Source organism: Calliopsis andreniformis, chromosome 10, assembly GCF_051401765.1.
Source record: "Calliopsis andreniformis isolate RMS-2024a chromosome 10, iyCalAndr_principal, whole genome shotgun sequence".
Taxonomy (NCBI): Eukaryota; Metazoa; Arthropoda; class Insecta; order Hymenoptera; family Andrenidae; genus Calliopsis; species Calliopsis andreniformis.
This window is the reverse complement of record NC_135071.1, coordinates 16,729,903-16,740,880: the sequence shown is the minus strand read 5'-3', so window position 1 is coordinate 16,740,880 and position 10,978 is coordinate 16,729,903.

Sequence of the window (10,978 nt, the reverse complement as noted above, 5' to 3'; positions counted from 1 at the left end):
AATGCTGCGTTACACATCAAACGATCAATTTTTATTCATTCTACGGGCAATGAAACAGTTGTCAAGTCAATTGTTCTATTGCTGGGGGTTTGGCGCCTAATCTGAGTGGCCATCTTTAGAGACAACGTAATAAGATATCTTATTCGTCCATCTTTTATTTTTACAAAGTACGATTTGAAGTGAGATTAACTTATTAAGAGCAAAAGTTGAGTAAATGTTGCAGCATTATTGAAAAGCGTAAATGTATGCATTCTATGCGTTGTGAACCTTGTATGTTATTATTATCGAGACAAACAAATCATTTTATAATACTAGACAGTATCATAGACGTCAACTGCATGAAAAAGATCTATAAAAAAAAGTCTATGACTTACAAAACAAACTGATCTACATATTGTCGTGTCATAGACTGCGAATTTTTATGCATTTATGGAAGTTTCAAAGGCGTACAAAATTATAGAACTCATAATATTAAAAAATATACAAATATAGAAAGTAGAGTGAAAATTGTAGTATTTAGAGAACGAAGCAAGTTTCTAGTTTGCTTTCAATTTTCTGTGTTTATAAAAATACGATATTGCATAAAAATATTTGCAATTTTTGAAACGTTCTGGAATCTAGATAAAAAACGACAAACAGGAACGAAAAAAGTATAAAACTAATTCCTGGGATCCTCGTTCAGAACAGTAACGTGAAAAAACAGAATTCAATAACGCACATCAATGAAAAATATTGCGAGGGAAATATTGCATTTGTGCAATTTCATGCCTTAACAGGTTAAAAATCATAGTATGTCGCTATCACGACACTGTCACTGCGAGATTCTCTCCCTCAATCTCGAATTCACGATCAAAGCATCGAAATCCTCGCCACGATACAGTGACGTATAACTTCGCGATTCGAATTACACCGAAACCAGAACCACCGTCATCTCCAAAGTCAAACAATTCCTCGTTTGGTCTCTTCTTCCACCCACTGACAGAACGTGGTCCCTCTCGCCTAGCTTTGATCGGGCAAGCACGTCGCGCGTTAATTTCATTTCTACACCACAGCACGTGTTTATCGTTTCAGGAGTAGTTCTCTGTCGTATAATTTGCTCAGGACCACGAAATTGAGTGGTGTCGTAAGAGTGGCTTCGCCCCATGCGGCATATTGCCACTCGAAAGGTTAAATACCCTCAATATAAACGGAATACAGGAGGGTCGGTGGTCATCACTGTATCAACTCGATTAAATACATCGAACGATCTGTTCGACGAACTGTCCACAGTTTGCCACCTTTTCGAAACGTCGTCACGCTTGTTTGCGCAATTATGCATCTTATTACACGCGATCATGCATGCGCGCGGTAGATTGCGTGTATTCTTTGTGATGTTGGATTCCCAGGAATAATTAACGCGTTGACCGCCATGCTGGTCACATGCGACCGCAGTGTTGGAAACCCACCATTTCTTGGCTACGAGTTGATTAATCTCTATGTTTCGTGGTTTCTCTATTGAAGGCCAAATGGTCATAAATTAATCTGAGTTCGAGTAGAGTCTCTATCACCACCTACCCTCTTGAGCTACCTTGCACGTTTTTCCTGAGAAAAGGGCAGACTTGAGTTGATCGTCTCGCAGTGAGGGAGTTAATTTATATTAATTATAAAATCCTTTAGTACTACAATAGCATACAGTTCGACAGTCCACCAAAATCTGTACCTCTTCATTAAAAACGAGCAATGGTCACCCTTGAGCAGTGCTGCTAAAGGAATCTACAGCGTAGCGAATTTTCATCATCCTAGAGTGGAGGTAAATTGTAGTGGAGGAATCGGGAAAATATGTATATATTTTGTACGAGACTTAATATTATCCAATGTTTATATGGAATATATATAAATATTGTATTATAAATTTTCCTCATTGCTACAATTTACCCCCTCTCTGAGATGATTAAAATTCGCTGCACTGTAGACTTCCCTGGCAGCACTGCCCTTGAGAGGGTAGGTGGTGGTCGAAACCCTGTAGGTCTCTTGGATGAAATTTATGGCTTTTTCTAAGGTTGCGCTTGGAAGGAAAAGCAAGGTTGTTTCAATACTTGTTAAGATGGGAAATGCTAGGCTTCCAACAGTGATTACTGCGATACCGCGGGATCACGCTGTAAACACTGAACCGAAGATCTCCGAGCTCGGCCGAGATCGAACGACGATCGCTTTTCATCAGTTTTAGAAGACAGAGTGTTTTCTGCGGTCTTTCCCGATATAGTCTCGTTCTTGCACGTAGTTGGCTTACCAGTCGAGTGAGATGAGACAGTGTCGCGAGTCGCCAGGTCAGAGACATCGTGGGTGTTGGTTTTCGTCTGTTCTTTCGATTGACGAGGACGATGCAGTTTTCGAGAGATCGACAGATCGACGATGTAACGTGTGGAGTAGAATGAGTCGCGTTACTTGGGTTATCGCTGTTCACTGTTATCGATACGCATACTCATTTGTGTACTGGAACGCGATGGGTTACGCAACTTGTTAATAGTAGTAACTGAAAACGGCCAAAAAAACGGGAATTGCGATCGTTGATGGAGGATCGTGTGAAAGGTCACGTGTGCCAGGAGTTTGAATATTTTTAAATTGGTAAATTGGATTTTTTCAACCGTTTTGTATGTATTTCAATGCTTTTGTATTTGAAAACAAAACAACTTTCGAAAATTTCAGTACTAAGAAATCTGAATACATATCCGACAATTTCAATATCATGCAGTTTCAATATTTGACAACTGCTTGTATATTACAAATTTGAATATTTGAAAATTTCAATATCATGAAATTAGAATATTTGAAAATTTCAGTATTATGAAGTTTGAATGTTGAAATTCGAAAATTGAAAGATTTAAAAATTTGAAAACTTTGAGAGATTGAAGATCAAAGAATTTAATCTTTTTTATCACTTCCAATTTCATCGAGCGCGTTAATCGTCGCTGAACAGTAGCACAAGATTATCATTAGCCATCACATTATTATGTGACGTCGGTAAATAGCACGCATCATGTGCAGTTGACACATATGTCCCCAGTTGGGGGTAAGTTCCCGGTACCTACATGCATGTTGCACCAGAATCAAATGAACCATACGTCCCATCACGCTTACATATCAATCCCCATTATACTAAACTCGGATTTGCATCCTACCGCGTCTTATTACCAGGTTACCCGACAAAAATATTCATGACCCGTAGATATACCCTCAGAGACTGGTTCCCACGGACGCCTGGATAGCTTGGCAAATACGTATTCTGTCCCGTCACGAAATCCCAGAATTCCATTTCACGTTAATGAACAACACCGAAAGAGCGTGAAAACGCGACCATCATCGACCGAGAGGTTGTATTTAACAATAATCGTCGTCCATGGTTGGCCGTCCCAATTTACATGGAAATACGATGTGCATTAAATTTAAATATAATTAAGTCTCGGTCGAGCCTCGGATAAATTTCACTCAACAATCTGAATCGTCTCTCGCTGGATATACAGGAACCGAATCAAAACAGAGTTAAATTTCTGGTTAATTCTGCTGGATAATTAATTTGCAAGCGTTCAGATTTTTAAATATTTGGACTCGCACATTTCTGAGCTTCGAGAATTCACAACTGTGAAATTTCACGTGTTCAAATTTTTAGAGGTCTCTGAGAGTTCAGGAGTCTTAGGGGTTTCAAGGGTCTCAAGGGTCTCAGGAATTTCAAATTTCCAAACTTTCGAATCTTCGAGCCTGGGATCTTGTGGCAAATCAATCGAAGGGATATCAGTCAAGTGACATAACTTTTTATATACAGGTTTGGTCCCAATTCAGGGACCAAAGGTCACATAAATGTGCTCTACACATCCGATTCCTGGAGAAACATTCACGCTCTAATTTACCGTGCAGCGTCTAAAAAAGCCTCCCGCTCAGGATCGATACAGGTAGGTTAATTGAGATTGGACATGTCCCGAACGGAATGCGACGTTCCTCCTTATATTATTACCATTCGTCGCTAAATGGCAATTGAATTAGAAACACGTGGCCCCTCCTGTCCCCTCCTCGTTCGTTAACGATTTTTCTATTACCGAAGCGCGTTTCCAGGTGATCCTGCGCACGCGACCTGCCACACACTATCTTCGGGTGATATTAAAACCGAAACCGTCTCTGGGACACGAGGAATCGGTTATATCCGGCACACGGGGACCGAAAGCTCTGGATAATTCGATTCTCGTTTCGCTGCTAATTTATCGCTCGCCGAAATCAGGTTACAGTTCCATAAGTCATGAACCGAATGTGACGCTTGCGTCATCGGAATCCTATGTATGGATTTTGCGATCGCGGCGGGGGGATTCCCTGGAATTATTTACGCGGAGTATTTCGGGGATAACGCTTCGAAAGGCATTCGCGGACCCGCGGCTTAAAGGTCGCTACAAACTACGCGAGATTCACGATTCGCGGGTCCTGCTGCGCGTTGGGCTCGAGGAGTCTGTGATGCTGGGTCCACGCGAGAGTTGGGCAGAATGTAATCTAGTTACTACTTAAAAGTCATGATTAGAATATAATTAGAATAGAATTGCGAGGGCAATTATGATTGACTTATATTTTGCTTAACATTGGTCCACACTGGTGTTGGTGAGCAGAATCATCCCTTAAAATTATGCCTTGTTGCTTTGAAACAGCCTATACTGGTGAAACAGGGTGAATTCATAGTATGCAAATGTAAGTCCAAGCTGAAGCAGGCCACCTAAGTGTCTGCTCTGTTCTTAATGTCACGAAAATTGTCCGAGACACAATTTGAAGGAAACATATCATGGAACAATCTTTCGTGTAAGATCATTTCAATTAGTTTTTTAGATTTTCATGTTAGTAAAAACAAAAGAAATATTCAGATGGCCTGCTTAAGCTTGGGCACCCTGTACATTGTTAATTTGATAATTTGCACGAATTGGCGAACCACGAACCGCGAATCACGAACCATGTATAGTCTGTAGCAGCCTTAACAATTGCGTCACCGATGCGTCCTCGTGTTTCGTCGTCGAATTAGAAATTCTGTCCGCGAGTTCGTTAATTTTCATGCTGATGGGGAATCGACGCGAGCCGTATATTTAATTAGCGATCGCAGTTTTATTTATAATGGGCTACAGTGCGTACGTGGATTCGAAATGGGGAATTAATTAATTTCTTGGCAAGGGCTGCGTACAGGATGTTTCATAACACGTGGCCGTGACTTCTGGGACGAATCGATGACGTTGGTGCACAGTCCAGAATGCACAGTTGGCGGGAAAAAATTCAAAATGCGACTTGTTGCTAGTTGCTATAGTTCTTTTTATTTTTTGCTTGAGTCTGTGGGTGTGGTACATTAAAACATGTGCATTGCTTGTGAGATATAATTGCAATTTCTGCATTTGCATTTATGGTGAAGAATCCAATAATATTTAACATTTTCAGTTCATTTAAAAAAATTAATAGTAGATACCTACTTTTGTCTTATTTTACAGAAAATTATATTAGGTCATAAGTAGCTTACATTTTAAATATTTGTTATGTTTATGTATATTATTATCATTAGATATTATTCTTGTTCACATACGTTTTTATTGATTGATATGTCTGAGCTAGCAGTTATTATAGTACTTGCACGTGCTATGGACTCAGAGTTGCAGTTAGCACCGATATTACATACACATTCTTGTTTATGAAGTTTGTCTCAGACAGTTAACGAGAGATAACTTTGTAGATGGATTCTAATATTTATACAAACGTGCCTGTTTGTAGTTATGTTTCTCGAGTCCACATGCAATATTATTCGCGAGGAACTCGTCTGTAATTCTGTTTCTGAATTTGAAACGCTGTAACTGAAATAAAATAATGAAACTTTGGAAATGAACAGAATTAAAGAATTCGAATAATTAAATATTCGAATAGCTGAATAATTTAAGATTTTTAAATTTGTGGATTTAAAGAGTTAAAATTGTAATGATTTATAGATTCGAAGGTTTGAATATTTGAAAATTTGAAAATTTGAAAATTTGAAAATTTGAAAATTTGAATATTTGAATATTTGAATATTTGAATATTTGGAAATTTGAAAATTTGAATATTTGAATATTGCAGTATTTCAGTATTTCAATATTTCCATATTTGAAAATTCGAAAATTCGATAATTATAAAGTTTGTCTATTAGAAAAGTTGATACCTTCGTCAGTTCCAAAAGGTTAATTAACACCTCCTGAGAGAATATTCGCCAGCATCTTACGCAACAACACTTACGAAATAATCGTCCCACAAAAATTCAGATTGATGCAATTTCGAATCCCAACTTGCTCGTGTTTCGAAACACTGTGAGCAGAAGGAAGAAAGGAGAGCAGGATAGCAGGTCGATGAAATAAACACAATGCTCCATTTTGACGGGGCAAATCTATTTCAATGCTCACTGTTATAATAAATGATACAAAGTTATCTTTTGTACGATGCTCCGGGTTCACGGATTCGCGTCGAAGTAATGCTCCTCTCCCCATCGTGTTAACAATCGTTTACACTCGTTCTCAACGACAGAATTCAGCGAGGTGCTCGCACAGCAACTATACACGAGTCATTCGCGTTTAGGAGTCGTCGAAGATTACAATTTCAGGCGTTTCGAAGATTTACGTAACAGAACTACGTTCACACTACGTCGATGTAACAATTCCTTTTGTTTTTTTTCTTCCTCTTACTATTAATTCTTTTATTTCATTTCCCCCTTTCGCGTGAACCACCGTCGAACGCGTTACAGTTCGATACGCTCTAATCTAACACTCCCTCTCGCAAAGGGGAGCGGTTATAGAACTCGTCGTCGGTCGCCTGGCCGTTTGGAATTGCAATCTTCAAGGCTTGTCGTGTCCTCGAGTCGACACAATGGCTTCGGTTTGCTGAAAATACAACACTCTACCGACGTGTTCGCCGTTGCGATCTCTCCTTTCGTTATGTTATCGACTAAGAACTAAATATCGTTAGCAGCCTTGATAAACGGAACCGAGGGTGTCGCAGATTGAACAGGTCGGTCTGTGGGTTCGTGTACGAGGTCGGACGAGCCAGGTTCTCGGTGTTCGCCTTAAAGCGGTTTATTTATTGTCTACCCTTCGTGGAAGAAGTGTTATTGAATTTGCACGTCGCGCCCGCGGTCGGCCTAGTTTCAAATTTTCTTCTCATTCTCCGTATTATCGCTCTCATCCCGCTCTGTTGTTCACGCTCGTGAATTCCGGTTATTGTTCTCGAGCATCGCACGGCGATCCATCGAATTGCACTTCTTTCCTACGCTTTATTAACCGCTGGTGATTCAGGGGGCCTCCTGGCCGAGAGGACGAAAAGCGGAGACCTTTTTGAGAATTTTTTCCAAAGACATCGCGAGACCTTTTAATACGAGGGTTTCGCTCAATTCTTTATTCGTATTTTTTTAGTGCTCAGGAATAAAAATTGCAGAAGGTATGTAATGATATATTGTATGGGCTGTGTCTGGATGGCTGACATGATTAAGACTGTTCTACTTATCTGAAACGAACAAATAATAAATCATTTTAATTAGTAAAGATATAGGTATTGTCTGAATAAAGGATATTAAAATCTGATGTCTTCTTTAATTTTTTTTTGTGAGTTTGATAGACACGAAATATATGAAAATCGATACGTCAGCTTCAATTTGCTGTCATTTTTTTAAATATTGAAATATTTCCTTTTCCTTTATTCAGACTATAACTGTACCCTTAGTAATCGAAATAATTTATCATTCGTTCGATTCAGATAAGTAGAATGACCACAATTATGTCAGCCATTCAGACTCGTTTATCGAAACATTTATCATTACTTAATTTTTGCAATGATTATTCTCTAAACGTGAATAAAAAAGTGAGTGAAACCTTCGTATTAAAAAGGTTCATGATTTCTTTAGAAAAAATTCTCAAAAAAGTCTCTGTTCTTCGACCTCTCAACCAGGAGACCTCTTAAAGGCTGACGCCACCCTGGCAGTTTCAAAGATTGAAATTTTATTTTATTTTTATTTCAGAAAATTTCTTTGATCGTGATTAAGTGAGATTATAATATCGATTCAGTAATGAATAAGATTGAATTTCACTCGCTTTACAAAAGAAGGATACCTAGTGTTTGATGTTCCTCTTTTATTCAAACTTTTTGGTGGCCACGTCTGTTCACATTCTTAGCATTTGTATAAATGCCCTGAAGTGAGGAAAATAAGATCTCTTTTATTCAAACTTGTGCTCTTAAGTTCAAATCAAACACGTCTTATTCACTGTAAGTTTAACTTTAATCGAGTGAATAATTTCGCGATAACTCTACGTCCTTAAAAATAGCTCTAATTTTCACACCACCAGGGTAGAGTAAACCCTTAAGGTATATCTCCCTTAAGGAATAATAAGGAGAGCTTCTGCGAATTTTTTTTCTGAAAACCTGTAACGTCCAGCATTTCGAAGTTTTTCATACAGAATCATCCAAGTTCGAAACATATCTCAGAACTTCGTAATTTAAGAACACGATAATTACAGAGTATTGTTCGTAAAGAAAAATTCCAGAGCATGCTTCAGACACAGAAAGATTTGAATAAAAAATATGAAAATTCTATACATGATAGCTTCTCCAAAAAAAAAAGAAAAAATTTTTAAATGAGACTCCTTTGGCAGCATCACGGATGACCCAAGCGGACGAATATACACTTCTGTTTGCGATCGAAATGAACGCTCCTCGTTAACGTGAGATAAATATCTGAGCTAAGAAACAACGCAAATAGACATTTGAGACGTTAATAGATGTTAGTCCCCTGTCATCGGTAGTTCGAGAGGGACGGGCGATTTCCGCTAAAAGATTCAAAAAACAGCAATTTTCACGACATCTCCAAGGACGATGGAATTGCAGTGACGTGTCTCGTCTGGAGACGATTTTTTCCGAATTGGATTCCATCCCCGAGTTGTAACAAATATTTATTCTTTAATTAAGTCGAGGGGTACTCGATATACCGAGGGGCAAATTACAAATTAAATTAACAACTTACGTAATCGTGGCCCGAGGAAATGCACTAGATTTCATACAACGATAGATAGAATTTACCTAAGTATATGTACGTATATTTTATGAATACAGGGTGTCCCAAATGTTGGCACGCCCTGTACACACTAGGATGGAACGACATGTAGGGGTAGAATTTTTTTAACAGTTATGATTCTTAATAATGAGCAAAAATTGCTGAAGACAGTTTCTAATGTACCAAAACACACTTGGAAGTTTTTATGTTTAGTGATTTGATAATGTTTGCTTATTTTTTTTTTATGACTTTAATTGTGAAATTTTAGGAACTCTTTCTCAAGATCGATGATGTTTTATTACATGATACGATAATTTCACAGAGCATGGGAAGTGAGGAAGATTTTACAGTAGGACTTTGATTAATTGGACTTTAATGATATACATTCTCTGTCATTTAGAGTCTTAATTATTCGGTATTAATGATAACAGTACCTGTACCAAGGCAAAGAGTAGGTTTTAAGCCATGATCTAATGAGTCTAACGAAATTTCGAAAAGTATGCATCAAAAGGGCACTTCAGCTTCGAATATGGTTTCAAGTTAATTAACCGAGGTTCTACTGTATCAGGCAACCAAGAAAGTTCTGTCCCTTTGAAGTTGAAATAGGATCGCTAGGATTTTTCAATTAAAATTAAGGCTACCTTTTTCCAATAGGTATACTTTTATAATATTCAAACTTTTTATCATAGATAGTTCAAAAATTCCCATTTCAATATCAGAAGAGACAGAACTTTTTTAGTCAATTGACAAATAATATAGATACTCAATACTTATTATATCCATGCTTTTGGACATGATTCCCTTAAAAAAGAATACAAAAAAGCATGAAGTATGTCGTTTGACCCAAAGAACATGGAAACCAGGGAAACTAAAAATTTCCAAACCACCGTATCACCTCAAAAATACTTCCAAGAGAAAGTGAATTTTTGCAGGCTCGATGTAGATCAAGAGCGAGCTCCATTCACTGTTAGAAGCCAGTCACGCAATTCTGATTTGTCGTTCCGCCTAGTACACAGGTCTCGCGAACTGCAAATATTTTCTCCTTTACTCTGTCAACATCTGCACGTGTGAAGAATGAACAATAAACGTCGATCACTCGAACAAGCTAATTACATTCGCGCGAGCGGACCATTCCCGGCAGAATAAATTCTCTGGCACGAGCCGCGATCCCGCGGCGTCTCGATCGACCGTCGATGAAGAGGAAACGATCGATCGATCGTCTATTAATCGCCGATGAAATTTCGCGGGCGACGCGTGCCCGACTTTAATCGCGTCAATTAGTCGGCTCGTTAAGCCAATGAACGACGCAAACATTGTAAAATTCAGTCGGCCACGGTGTCGTTTTTCTCCACCGATCGCGATCGCGATTTTTCTCGCCACGGTAATCGCTGGCTCGCGCCGCCGATCGACCGCGTGTTCACGGTGTTTCTATAGATATTTATATAGCGTGTGATTGCGTGTTGCGTATTATCGTTCGTACGTAATTCACGAAGGTAACGTTAACAGTAACAATAACGGCAACAATGCGATCGCGATACGAGGCCCAGTTATACGCACCGTTTCGTCGACAAGCAGATCCCTTTGTTTGCCGAAGAATTCGATTTAATGCAACGTTTTATGGGGATATTAAATCGCGAGCTAGGCGTTCACGCGATATTTCATTTTTGCGATACAGCAGATGGGAAGTTGAACGCTTCGAAATTGGACTAGGGGTTAATTAACTGGCGAAGATTAAGTTGTATTTGCACAGATTCGTGGAGGTCTTTTTTGCAGGGAGTAATTACTCGAATTGACGGGAATTTGTAGTTGGGATCTCCTCAGTTGCGATGGTATTGGAATTATTATGAGTAGTGAAATATTTCAGAGTACTGGGGTCTCTCTGTTTCAAGGATCGTAGGTTTATTAATTTTAGATATATTTATATCA